The following is a 13,525-nucleotide window of genomic DNA, read 5'->3' as shown; positions in this document are numbered from 1 at the left end:
TGAAAGACATACAGAAGACCTCTCCCTGTTCCTTGTCCCTGCCCTCAGCGCAGTTCTATCCCCAAGGCAGTCCACTTGTGCCGTAGAGCAGCTGTGCCCTACAGCTGCAGCCCGGATTCGACAGCTTTCTTGGGGCGGCCCACTCTCGCTGTCGGGAGCTAGTCGGGCTGACGAAATCCAGCATTGCAGCAAGACTCCAAGTCAGAAATACAATTTATTAGGAAAAGGGGGAAAAAACAATTACTTGCAAGAACACAGAAAAAAACCACTGACAGAGTCAAAACACAAGCTGACGTCCTGCCACTTGGGTTAGTGGTCGCAGTTTGGATGAAATGGTCCTTTTGAAAAAGTGATTCTGTAGAAATCATCTGGTAGCTCTTTTCCTCTGGAAAACCAGTGGGTAAGGGTGGCCGTTCCTCTGGGAAAGCAATGGAAAGACTGCTTGTTGCGTCCCAAAACCCAGATGATATCCAGGTGGGGATGCTTAGCTCCTCCCCTCTGGGCGGAGCATCTCTCAATGGGCTGATATCATTCTGAGTCATGCTTTGGGTCCTTAATTACCCATTAAACCAATGGCTCCTGGATGGACTTATCTCTGAGTCATGTGGTAAGACTTTGATGGGCCCATGAACAGGAGGTAAGGAAAAAAAGATGTCAGCCCTGGTTTCCTCCATTCTTGAGGGTGGGAATAGAATGCATTTTTTCAATGTAATCTAGGACAATACAGGATGCAGGTTTTTCCTTAAGCAAGAAGTTTGTATGGATTTGAAAAGTATCCTCATACCAGAGGCACAAAAGTATTCTCCTACCCCTTTTAATCATCTTCAAATGAAGCAATTCTAACAATAACCTAACGCATGAATGACTTGCAAGTGAGTTGAAGGAATATGCCAAAGATAAGTAGTGTTCAACTGCAGAGAATTGTTTAGAGACATCATAGCCTAATATTTTAAATCAGGAAGCATGGATGGACGGGTCTTTTTTCCTTAGTCGACTACAGAACCAGCGGTCTTTTGCAGGAGGGTGTTTGGATTTAGGATGACACTGGCAACTAAGAGCATGGCTACACAGAAGGTGCTACTTTTAGACCAGAACATTCAACTACTTAAAGGCAAATAGGAGAATAGCTGATTAGGGACACCGCAGACAAGAAGCGTCTGCGGCATACCCCGTGGGAACAATAGTAGCACATTTCAATTTTAGAAAAACCATGCATTTCAGAGGACCAAGCATCAGTAAAAATAAAAGGTGGAGTAAAGACATTCTAGTGCTCTTATCAGAAGCATGTTCCTCCATATGAGAGTATTTAGCAAAGGACAGTGCATTCATAAGGAAAGGTGTGCTACTTACAAAACTTGCAGAACAAGGCAGACAAAATTATACAATATGCAACTTCCAATGCAAAAAAAAGAAAAAATCATTTCAATCTTCCATGGAATTAACTGCATTTTATTTGCTATTTTAATTGCAGCTGCTATTAAATGATTTTTTTAAGACTGAATTTTATGAATTCTGCAAAGCTATCTTTTTGAATGTCTTCATACCCATATCATACACTGAGGTGACAAAGAGAACAGCAGTGGAAGGAAACCTGGTCCATCTCCCCCTCCTTGTAGCTTTAGGCCAGTGAGTGATTAGAAGTTGGCCACTTCAACTGAGATAATTAGCTTTATCAAGAAAGAATTTTATCCAGACTTGATTTTTCCTTTGGAGCTGATCCACTTTGTAGTCATCAATTCTTAACTCAGCTGGTGAGAAACAATGGCATTATGGCCAGGGATGTTAGAGTGCGCTGATGGGAAATGAAGCTTTCATCTTCAGGTCCTTGCTTCAGTAAATATTCCAAATTCATCAGGAAGAAAATTGGAAGACCACTAATCCCCACTCAAATGACCTAATTAGAATAGTCTGCACCGATAAGACACATCAAGCAGGTGCTCTCATCTGTTAGGGGAATACCCAGCCAGTACATTATTGTCTAGTTAGGAGGCAATACATTTGGAAACCATTGAATTTTTTCTATTGCAAGTGATAGGTCAACACATTTAACTACTGGATAAAGTAAAATCATGTCTTCTGCATCCTTTCAGAGAGGAAGCTTCCTTTGGATCTAAAGCTGCTCAGCTCCATGATGGGATGCTTTTTCTTCAAAGAGAACTCTAGTCTTTGGCCTTTTGGATTGCACCCATAGCTTTTCACTCACTCTTCAGTTACCTGTTTAAATGTCCTCTTATCCCATGCAAATTTATATCAGCGTAGTCACTGAATTGGTAAGTATTCCATTAAGTCCACAGGCCCTGTTGAGATGGATGCACAGGTCTCAAGGGTGTTAGCAGATGTTCTTCTGAGGCCACTCCTGATCATGTTTGATGGATCATGGTGACTGAGGAAAGGGCCCAAAGACTGGATGAAAGCAAACGTCACCCATCTTCACAAAAGGCAACTAGGAGGACTCAGAAAACTACAAGCCAGCCAGCCTCATTTTTATCCCCAAGAAGTTAGTTGATGAAATAGATATTCCTGAAAAGCATTGCCAGGCACATGAAGGAGGACAAAAGAATGTAGTCAGCATGGATTTACCAGGGAAAATTAATGCTTGACAACTTTTGAAACTCCTCCAGTGAATGAACTCTCCTGGTAGATGAAGAGAATATCGTCTGCATGGGCTTCAGGGAAGTTTCTGACGTTTATCTACATTGAAGCGCGCATACATATGGGAAAGAATCGTGCAAAGAGCAGGGAACCAGTGTCTTTTCAATGATGCTCAGTAAAAAGACAAGAGGCCCTGGGCACACACTGAAATACAGGAGATTGCCTCTGAACATCACAAAATTATTTTTTACTGTGACGGTGACTGAACCATGGCACAGAGTGTCCAGAAAGATGGTGGAGACTGGATCATTGAAGACATTAAAAATAGGCCCAGATAGAATCCTGGGCAACGGGCTCTAGGTATCCTAGTTGAAGCAGAGGGTTAGACTTGGTGAGCCCCACAGTCCCATTCCACCCTCATTCATTCTGTGCTAGTGAATTCTCTTAGAGATGCATTTCAAGGACTGGCATGACAAAGCTCTGTGCAGAGCCAGATCCAAGTGGACATGGGATTTAAGTTCCTGAAGTAGTTTTCAAGAAGAATGTTAATCTCTGGGATAACTGTCTCTTCCATAACTTCTCTCCCATGAATCCCTTTCATGGGAAAATTCCCCAGCTAGAGAAAGATCTTCTGAGACACATGCTTAAGACTGACACTGGCTGGGCAAATTTCTCCCTTTGTGTGTCTAAGACCAGTTAGGACCTTTACCAAAAGTGTTGTCAACGTAGTCACAGAAGGCATATTGTTAAGAAGTGACAACTTACATCAGAATGGCAAATATTGGTCCACCAAATGTATTACTGTATGGGAATTATCTACTTGGATTCCAAATAAAAATAAAGAGGTGGTCTTTATTTAACTATTTCATTGCAATATTCATAAGGGAAGGAAAAGACCTATGTCCTTAACTTTCTCAACTCTAACAAAGATTTAAAACATTCCTTGTAAAAAGCGTATCTTAATTATCGGTCTATGAAACAATTTTAGTTGGGAAAAAAGTTCTAAAATTGTGTAGAGAGTTGCAAAGAAGCCAAGAAAATAGGAAAGAAACAAAAACAGAGAAAAAGAGTCATCTTGAGTCTGCTAGCTAGTCCTAGAAGTAGTCTGCTAGAAAAAGGAAACCCCAGTTGAATTTTAAATGTGTTCATGCACTTGATTCAGTAACTGGTCAATGGAAAAACCAGTCCTTTCGCACAATTTCCCCCAGCAACAAAAACTCCAACAGGTTGACACCACCATCATGCCTGTCCCAGACGTATTTAAAAGAGAAATGATGATCTTCTTGAAAATCTGTTTGCGTAAAAGTTGCAAGACATTGGAGGGATTCTCTGCATTCTCATTCCTCCATGCAGCTTGAAAGTATATTTGAAAAAATATGCAAGAAAGCATGTGATTTACAAGGTAGAGTAAAATGGATGACTCGGGAATTGATTAATATCTTTTGGACATGAAACTCCATATCCACTCTCTGTGAAGTTTCTAAAAAAAATGATGGAGCTGAAGCATGAATCTGCCACTACAAGTGTTAAGCAAACATAGACACTCCCCTTCACATGCCCCCCCTTCTGCACACGCCTAGGCATTCACAGAGATCAGCATAGCAGATCATGAACACCTTGGAAAAGACTGAAATGCTAAATGCCTCTCTTTGTGGGCAAAATAGCCGGTGCACTGTTTCAAATATCTGGTACACAAATTCTGTTTAATATCTACCTCCTATTTAAAACACAGCTTTGCATTGAATTGCGTTTGCAGAATACTTTCCTTCCATTTGTTCCTTTAAAATTACTTAGTTCTATGTCTAGGAATATTTTCTTCTAAATATAGAAAAAATTATATGATGTCTTTTCAGAAGAAAACATTGGTTTATACAATTTTAAACCATCATGGTATGGAAGAATTTATTTGTCCCTCACTAAGGTGAAATAAGTATTTTGATCATAGATCTTTTACAGTGAAATACGTGACATTTTTAAGATGCTTTCAATCAGTTTTGATCCTCATTGCTTATTCATTGTGAGCAGTAATTTTTCAGTGCATGGAAAGCGTGTGTTGTACATCTACATTGGTTCAAACACCAATTCCAACTAAAGCCAGGCTGAACTACAATAAATAATGTCCTGAAGGATATTTTGCCGCCTTCTTTGGCACTTCAGGTAATCGTAATGATTGGGATGAAGCGTTAAAGTACAGAGATTTTCTCTCCGAGAGTGTCCCATGTTGAAACCCATCCCATGTGTTTGATGTTGTAGTTCTCATCCCTTTTAAAATTTGATATCTCCTGCATCGTTTTCATTAACCTTTCTGTTACAGTAGTGAAAATGACAGAGAAATGCAATTTTGTACACCTTTGAATTTACCCCAAGAACTGAGAGAAAATTTGCTCCGATACTTCCATCTGAGTTTCTTCTATATTAGAGCTTTGTTTATCTACCATCAAGGGTGGCATTCATTGCTGTTCAAAGCCTCATCCAAGCTGACCTTGAATACGTTCAGGGATGGGACTAGCACAACTTCTCTGGGCAACCTATTCCAGCGTTCCAGCACCCCAAGAGCAAAAATATCTTCCTTTCATCTAATCCAGATCAGAAATACTAAATCTAGGCATAGCAACTTTGAGGAAATATTTGAACTTTTTTTGATTTGAAACACTTCTGATATGAATACTAACTTACAGATGACTGAATCCTGCTGATGGCCTTTGAGATTGACACTTTTTGAAAAAGTGCATGGAATTGAAAATTAAAACCGGTAACATTAGAAACTCCTTGCCTATTTCTTTTTCCTCTGACATTTAAAATTGCATATGTCAGATACCTGTGCTTCATGAAAATCTCTCAGATACTCTCGGACAAAAGCTTTTCTTTCAGACTAAATTGCGGTTTAGGTAGAACAGTAGTACCAGTGAAGGTTTTTTTGGGAAAATGGGGATTTGTGTGCACAAGAGGTTTTATCCAAACTGGAAAATTTATCCGAGATGCGTTCTGTTCATCATTCTTACTGCATCAGGCCTCAAGATTCTGTGAAAAGTAGCCTGTGGACGTTGAACATAGCTCATGTGAAACAGATGAGAGGTGATGGAGAAGTTGAGGGAGAGAATAAAGAGCATGCGGCGCAGTACAGGCACCAGAAGGAAATTTTCAGTGTGATCCACAGCCTGAACAATTGTTTAGCACCATTTGATGGCTGTCTTTGGAAAACAGGGCTGATGCAGGTCTTCAGAATATGCGGTAGATCAAAATCCATTGAAGCAAATGACCCTGGCCAGTCACCTTGCTGCTGATAATTCACTCTCCATACCAGCTGATCAGGCCTAACAATGCTGCTGCAAAAGTATTGTGAAAAAGGTAGGCACATTTTCAAGAGGGAGGGGAAAATCCCCTTAGGATGATGATTCCAAAGGATAACTGGATGGAGCAAGTTAGGTACCCTTATCTACTGTGCAATATCGAAGTTGGTGAGTTCACCATCTGTAAGCATCACTTTAGGAAATAAATGTTTGATCCACAAAACAATATTTCCAATGTCCTGTCTACCTGCTTCATTTCAGCCAATGAATAGGCTAGGTTCCATCAGCAAAGTGTTCATGAGCATATGCTTCTTTAAACTGTGATAATTCTTTATTTTTTTTAAAATCAGACACTGTCTATTCCTAAGATTCAGATATTCATGGGTAGGGGTGTAATAAGGTTCACTGTTAAAAAATATCTTTCTTGTTATCTTTTTAATAAATTACTGACATGTAACATCAGTCTGAGAGCTGAAAGAAACCCCTTCATTTGCAATTTGCCAAGTATCACCTATGTGATACAAATTCTACTTGATAAATCACACCCATACATTTCCATAAAATACTACTAGTAATGCCTTCACAACCTTTTCTTCATGGTTAGGAATTTTGGCGAAGTGAAAGATTGGAACATAAGCAAGGGCATTTGTTCAAGATGCTCCAGAAAGAGCTGTGGTCTGTTCTCTACTTTGCTGCCTATGTTAGCAGGAAACTGGGAAAAAAAAAGGAAGATAACTAGGAAGAGCGTTACTTTTAGTCTAAATTTGGAAATGATGTTTGGAATACCCTGTTAAATGACAAGGTGCTCTTTTAAAATATGGCATCTTAAGGGGAAAAGTCAGTTTAAAGAGGTTTTGAGACAGTTGCTTCTGGAAAAAAAACTAAAAAATTTGAGGTATCTAAGGTCTTTAGCCATACCACTTGGAAGATTGATTCCTAACACAGTTTCTTCATATAGGAAGAACATAGGACCATAGATGCAACCCATTTCAAAAGGGAGTTCTTTATGTTTCAGATTGGGATTTACTGGGCATCATTTCTTGTAGAGTCAAGGGACTGCAGTTAGCTCTCCAATAATTTCCTTCTCTCAAATTCATCTGCATTTGCTCCTTTGTCCAGCATTCCCATTTCTTAGAGTGTGTGTCTAATATTGTCTAGTTAAAATTGGAGGGAATGCAACTGATAATTCCAGTTGCTTGTATACAGTAGTCTTTTTTTGACAAGTTTTCTTTTGACAATATTTAAGCAGCAGTAGCAAATAGGAAGTACAGATTGCAGCAGGGAAAGACACTTCTGCTTGCTCAAGTTTCCTGTAGTCAAATAGATGCCAAAAGGCTTTTCATAGTACTGCTACTGTCTTGCAGGAAAACTTGATCGAAACCTACCTTTGATAAAATTAGTAATGGACTACTTTTCCACAATACAGAACATTTTTCTTTGAATAATATGTTTTTTGTAAGTTGGAAACATGAACTTGTGAACCAGTCAGGTGGAATGTACTCCGACTTCTTCATAGGTTTCACAACCTATGTAGAAAATATTGACTCTGTGTAAATTCGAAAGAGGAATTCTGGGCATCTTCACTCTAGTGATGTAATTTTTTTTTCTACCATGCTGTTCTTGTTTTCTATAGAACTCATTTTTACCAATAGAAATATTTTCCATTTGACACATGTGGAAAAGACCTATGTTTACTCAATATTGCAGCCTCAGTACATTCGTTTAGAATTATTTCAACATGATCCCAAGCATATCCAACAGCTGGACAGCAGAGGTTAGCAACTTTGAGTGGGAATAATTTCTGAATTATTTCTGTAGATTTCCCAGGAAGGGCTTGCTTTCTGCCCCTGCAAATTTTCCCAGAGATATTGTGTGGTTAACAGTTGCATCAAAAGAGCATTTTTGCAGAAACCTTGGGGCAAGCTCTGTCTCAGATTTCCTAGTCAATGCAAAGAGGGTGAAAGTGCAGTTTCAAAGCCCTCTGTGTGCTTTCTGTACCAAAAGGGAGGTGACCCCAGAAATAAGTTTTTGATCTCTTTTCAAAACACGAGGCATGTCACCACCTCATTCATCTTTTTAGGGACTCATAGCATCTGAAGACCAAGAAGCTCTCTTGCTTGCTAAAGTGTGTTCAGCAAACAACCCTTGTCCCATCAGCAAATTTGAACACAACTACAGTCGAGTCAATTCCAATGCTGGCAGGGCAATACTCTACCCCAGGAGTAACATGCCACTGCTGGAAGACTGTGTACAAATATTTGTGTACAAAGTAATCGGAGGGAAAAATAGAATTGGAAAAGAAGAACTGCACATTGTTCTGGAAAAAGCCTCCTGCCACAGTCTTACAGACGTCATTTTTGGTATAAAATTTATTAGTTAGGGTTTTTCTAATTTTGTTCAAGATAAAATATTACTGCACCTTGATGTTTCCCTACTAGAAGTACAGCCATTTCTTAGTAGAATAGTAATTAGCTATAAATAGAAATTCAAAGGTTTAAAAAGGTTTTGAATAATGTCTAAGGTGATAGAAGAAGAAAACAGCAGTTTTCTTCTTCTGGTGAAAAAACAACTCGGAGGACATTGTACTCTACAGGTGTATTATATCACTTCTGAAAAACTGAGTAGGTTTGCTATTGCCAATGGTTTTCATTAGAAAGGAAGAGATTCCTTTTGAAAAAAACCTTCAAATTGACTTGACATTAATGTTATGACACTTAACTTCACCAATCATGAAGAAAAATTCTCATCACTTGATATGGAAATCATGATGGTAATGGAGACAAGGATGTCTAAGCCGTGCCATCAGGAACATAAAAAAGCATTAGAATGCAGGTAAGACTGAGCTCCTGAACTAGTGAGAAGAGAATGCAACCAAGGCATAGAATTAACCTTTAAAACAACATTGTTTTCAACAACCTGTTTCCAGTATCTCTTAGAATGATACGCAGTTCTTATTAATAGAAAAAACAAAAGCACATTTTTTCCAATCTGTTGTGCACTCCTAAACAATCTACAATAAAAATAGTACTTTTTCATGCTGGGAATGATGTTAAGTACAAAAAAGCCTTGTAGCACGCTTGGTACTCTAGTCTCTTGATTAGCATAGTTTTTTATTCATCGAACAAGTTTCACATTGACTATTTTTCACCTTGAAATAAGGGCATCTTTGTACTTATGCAGCATCCATGGAGAATTTCTTGGGCGTCATTTTGTACTCGATCCTAAACGGCAGGTTCTGCATTCTGCTATCTGTCTAGCTTTCCCGTTTGATGCAGCTTCTGAGAGGTCTTTTCAGAATTGAGGACTACCTGCAAGAATGATGCTAAATGCATGCATTTTACTCCTTGGTTCGTGCAAAACTTTTTCCTTTACAGCACAATAATAATAATAGGAAAAGAATGATGGTGGATTCAATTCTTAGAGTAATACAAAGAGGACTGTTATCATCATTAGAAACCAAGCAAGTCATATTTATTGCACATGCAGTACAACCACTCATGTAAATTACCCTGTAAATTCCAAATGAATCTGTATCACAGGAGTGGATTGAATGTTTCTATTGCTAGTTTGCTTAAAGCAGACAATTAATTCTTTTGACAGCCAGCTCATAATTGCAACCTACCTTTCAACTACAGCTTTCAAACAGTGGAAAGATGTCTGTTTATAAAACAATACAGTACAGTACACAAGACCAAAACAGGTCATAGACATTCAAAAGAAAGAAAAGATCAAAGGACAGATTCATTCACATCTGCAAGCCCTCAAGAGCGTACAGCTCAAAAGTCCCCAGAAAACTAGGCCAGTGGCACAAATTCTCGATGTTGGCACCAGCAGAAGCAGCTGCTATCTTTATAGGATGCAATCTTGCTTACATCAACCTTCAGGGCAATCTTCTGTCCACCCACCCAATACACCATCTGCTCTACTCCTTGGACTTCACGTTTGCATTTCTACACAGTCCTGCAAACTGACTCAAAGTTCAGGTAATAGATTTCCAAGATTTAGAAATGTGTTAAGTCTATTTCTTTCATATTTCATTCAGACTAAGCATACTGTAACTTTCTGAAGTGAAATATGTTGAGTATGTCATGTGTAGTTTGCATGTTAGTTCTGCTTCACATTAAAACTTCTCAAAGACCCCTGTGATGCCTTACTGCAAAAAATATATAGCTGCAAATTGTGGTGGTTGTGCAAAGTCAGAATGGTCAGAAAACCATGTAAACAATCTAAAAGTAGAGCCTTGAATATCTGAATATAATATTGCACCATGTAGAGTCAAAATAGAATATTGAAATGATTTTCATCGAATAATGAGCATGGGGAAGAGACAATCCAGATAGGCCTTTTTTTCTGAAACAGTCCCAGGAAATACCTGGCCTTAACATGGAAGCATAGCATTAAATAAATTTATATAGCATGAGTTCTCATTACCTAATTGTCATCGTTTGAGTCTGGCGTAATGCCAGTGCTCCCATGAGAATACTTCTTTCTCTGGTATCTACCGTGAGATGTGATCAGAGACAGAGCAGAGCAGGCTCTAACTTAAGATTGAAAGAAAAAAAGCTTTATTAACCTCAAACTACAAGGAAAAACACACAGAACACAGGATGAAAACTTCCTAAATTTCTTGTTCTTCCCCCCCACCAAATTTCTTAATTCTGTTACCACCTTTTAAATCATCGCTCTCAGTTTATCACTAGTTTTTAGGTAATCATTACCGAAGGGGAACGCAGCACTCAGGTTGGGGAGCTCACAGCTCTTTGGAGTGTTTTCCGACGTGAGGCACAGAACATTTCTCTTGTCTGCATTTACGCCGACTCTTATGCAGCGTACAAAGGTTGTACCTGAGTGGTTTCCTTTCTGGCAGCAAAATTATTGGGAAGTTCACAGAACTCCACTGTGGCAAAAGGAAAAGTGGCAAGAAATTTCAGATATCGCGAGTCAAGGAAATGTTGCTGTTGGTTTGGTAGCATCTCACCAAACAAATAGAAATCCAGCAGGAGAGTGGAATAATTGAGCTGATGGACAAGCAAGGCTCAGCCCCCTGAAAAAGGAACTAACTACAGAGGACTGGCATCAACTACCAGAATGGCTGCATGTTAAAAGAGAGCACACAGGTGCAAAAAATTTGTACAGGGAAGCTCATGCTCGTGGTTGGCCAGTTACCAGGGAAATATGTAAAACATGCGTATCAGCCTGAAAGCAATGTTGCAGGTGACTGGAGAGACATCCTTTAGAAGATGACCCTCTGCATTTAAGAAAGTGTAAAGGCTTATGGGACACGTGGCAGGTAGACTATATCGGCCCCTTTGAGAAGTCAGGAGGTAAACACTTTGTGCTAGTAGGAGTAGAACTCGTATCTGGGTTGGTTGAAGCTGATGCTTTTAAAAGAGCTCCAGGTGATAATATGGTTAAAGCTTTGCAGGGGTGGTTTGGAACTTTCCCAAAGCCACAGGAAATTCAGTCTGACAACAGGTCCCACTTCACTGCTAGAGGTGTACAGCATTGGCAAAAGGTGAAGGAAGTAAGTGGACTTTCCACACCCCTTATTACTCTCAAGCTAACGGAATTGTAGAAAGGACCAATGGTATTTTGAAATGACTGCTGAAGTCAAATTGGGACGTTCAGTTATGGGAAGCTGTTGAAGGAGTGAACGGCAGATGGGGTGTGAATGGATGTCCCAAAATCACTGCCTTTTGCCTGACAGCTCCAAGCATCTTTCCCTCACTACGAGGACCTGATGATTCAAAAGATGCAGCGCATTACCCTAGACAACCTGTTCTGGCGGACCTCCCTACTGTAGGGGAAGTACCACTAGTGCTGAAAACCCCTCTGAATAAACATGCATGTGTAGCCTCTAATGCTCTAGGGAAAGAGCATTGGATAAATAGACGCTGGATAATCCCATCATTTGAACTCTTTTCTGCCCCTCAGTGGCAAGATTTCTGTTGTTTTTACTTTTACAGAAGAACCCTGGGAGACATGAGAATCATCCGAACCATGAGAACACTGGTGGCACTTTTCTGCATCCTACCACAACTCCATGGACACAATCCTGCTGTGTGGTCGTGGTCTGAAGCTACCATCCATCACGCTAATGTTCTAGGATGGTATCCCACGGGTCACCGCCCGAAGGTGCGGAGTCCTAGAGCCTATAGTGCTGCATGACTCCCAGGTATATCATCCAAGTGAGTGGGGATGGGATCAGAAGGACTGGACTAGAACCCTAACTGGAACAAGTGGTGAGTCCATTGTGAGAGCATGCAGAAAAATGGAAGGATTCTCTATGAGAAAGCCACCTCCATTACAGATTGCCTGATATGTTATGGAACCAGGTGGGAAAAATTATCTGGCTATCCCTCCAGCGGGACTGTGTCCTCCAAAGAAGTGGGAGTGTGCCAATAAATTCCCCTTACTCTCTGTTGCGGCCAGGAGTATGTTGGTAATTACACTCTAGGTCCCAAAACTAACAATGTTGCAATTACAAAGGATTGTAAAAATGAACCAATTGGTTGGTGGCATAATTTTACTTTAGCTAAACCGACTTATGTGGCATGCCGCTGGCAAAATATCTTGACTGACCCGTTAGGTTTCAAAGGCTTAGTTCATAAATTTAAGATAAATGTACAACAAAATTTGAACAACACAACCCACACTGAGCACTGTAGTTACACTCCAGTGGGTAGAAGGGACTGAGAGCATGAAGCCCACACCAAGTACCGTAGTTACACCCCAGTGGGTAGAAGGGACTGAGAGCACAAAGCTCACATGGAGTACAGTAGTTACATCCCAGTAGGTAGAAGGGACTGAGACTACGAAGCCCACATTAAGTACAAGAGTTCGACCCCAATTGGTAGTAGGGACTGAGTCCCCTTAGTCAATATGTTACGGAATGGCCTTGGTCCCAGGCTTTTATTCACTTTGCAGGAATGGGAAAAACAAGGGTTCCAGGTGCCTGATCCACTTCCTACTGAGTTCACCTGGAGGTCTCTTACGTCCAATAAGTCTGAGTTTGCCAACTAAAATGTGGGCGCCACTGTAAGAGCCTAAATGAGATGCAAGACTCCAGGCGGCTCTCCAAAATGCAGTTTATTCCATCCAAGACGTTGCAGCAGCCCAGGGTCATGGGTGACAGAGCCTGTACCTACAGCTGTCAGCTCTAGCTGCAGGCAGGCCTGGAGAGCCTTTGGTTTTGGTTACAATGCATTATATACTTTGCTGAGCATCTTCATACAGTAGAACCAATCTATCCCTTAACTATTGTCCATAGCCTATCATAACTACTCTAATTACCATAGTCATGTTACTATTCTCCACTCACTAAAAGTCAGTACATTACAGTGGAAGCTGAAAGTTGTTTTTCAGTTTTCTTGGCAGTGGAAAATTCGGAGACCTTTTTTCTGCTTGCCACATTTGCTGACTTGTTTGCCTGTGCTATCTTCCTGCTTGGTAAAAACATCTTCTTCTTTGGGGTGGGTTTATCCTTTGCTCTAAGTCATAAAAGCCCCTTCTAACTAACATACCCTTTGCCTCCTTGGTTATCCAGTAAGACTGGCTCAGCAATTCTTTTCTTCTAGATGAAAACTTGCTTCCAACTCTATTCTTTCTTCAGATTCTACATTTAAAAATCTTTCTGCTAAGCA

This window comes from Serinus canaria, chromosome 25, assembly GCF_022539315.1.
Source record: "Serinus canaria isolate serCan28SL12 chromosome 25, serCan2020, whole genome shotgun sequence".
Lineage (NCBI taxonomy): Eukaryota > Metazoa > Chordata > Aves > Passeriformes > Fringillidae > Serinus > Serinus canaria.
The sequence above is the reverse complement of the archived record's forward strand: the minus strand, read 5'-3'. Positions refer to the sequence as shown.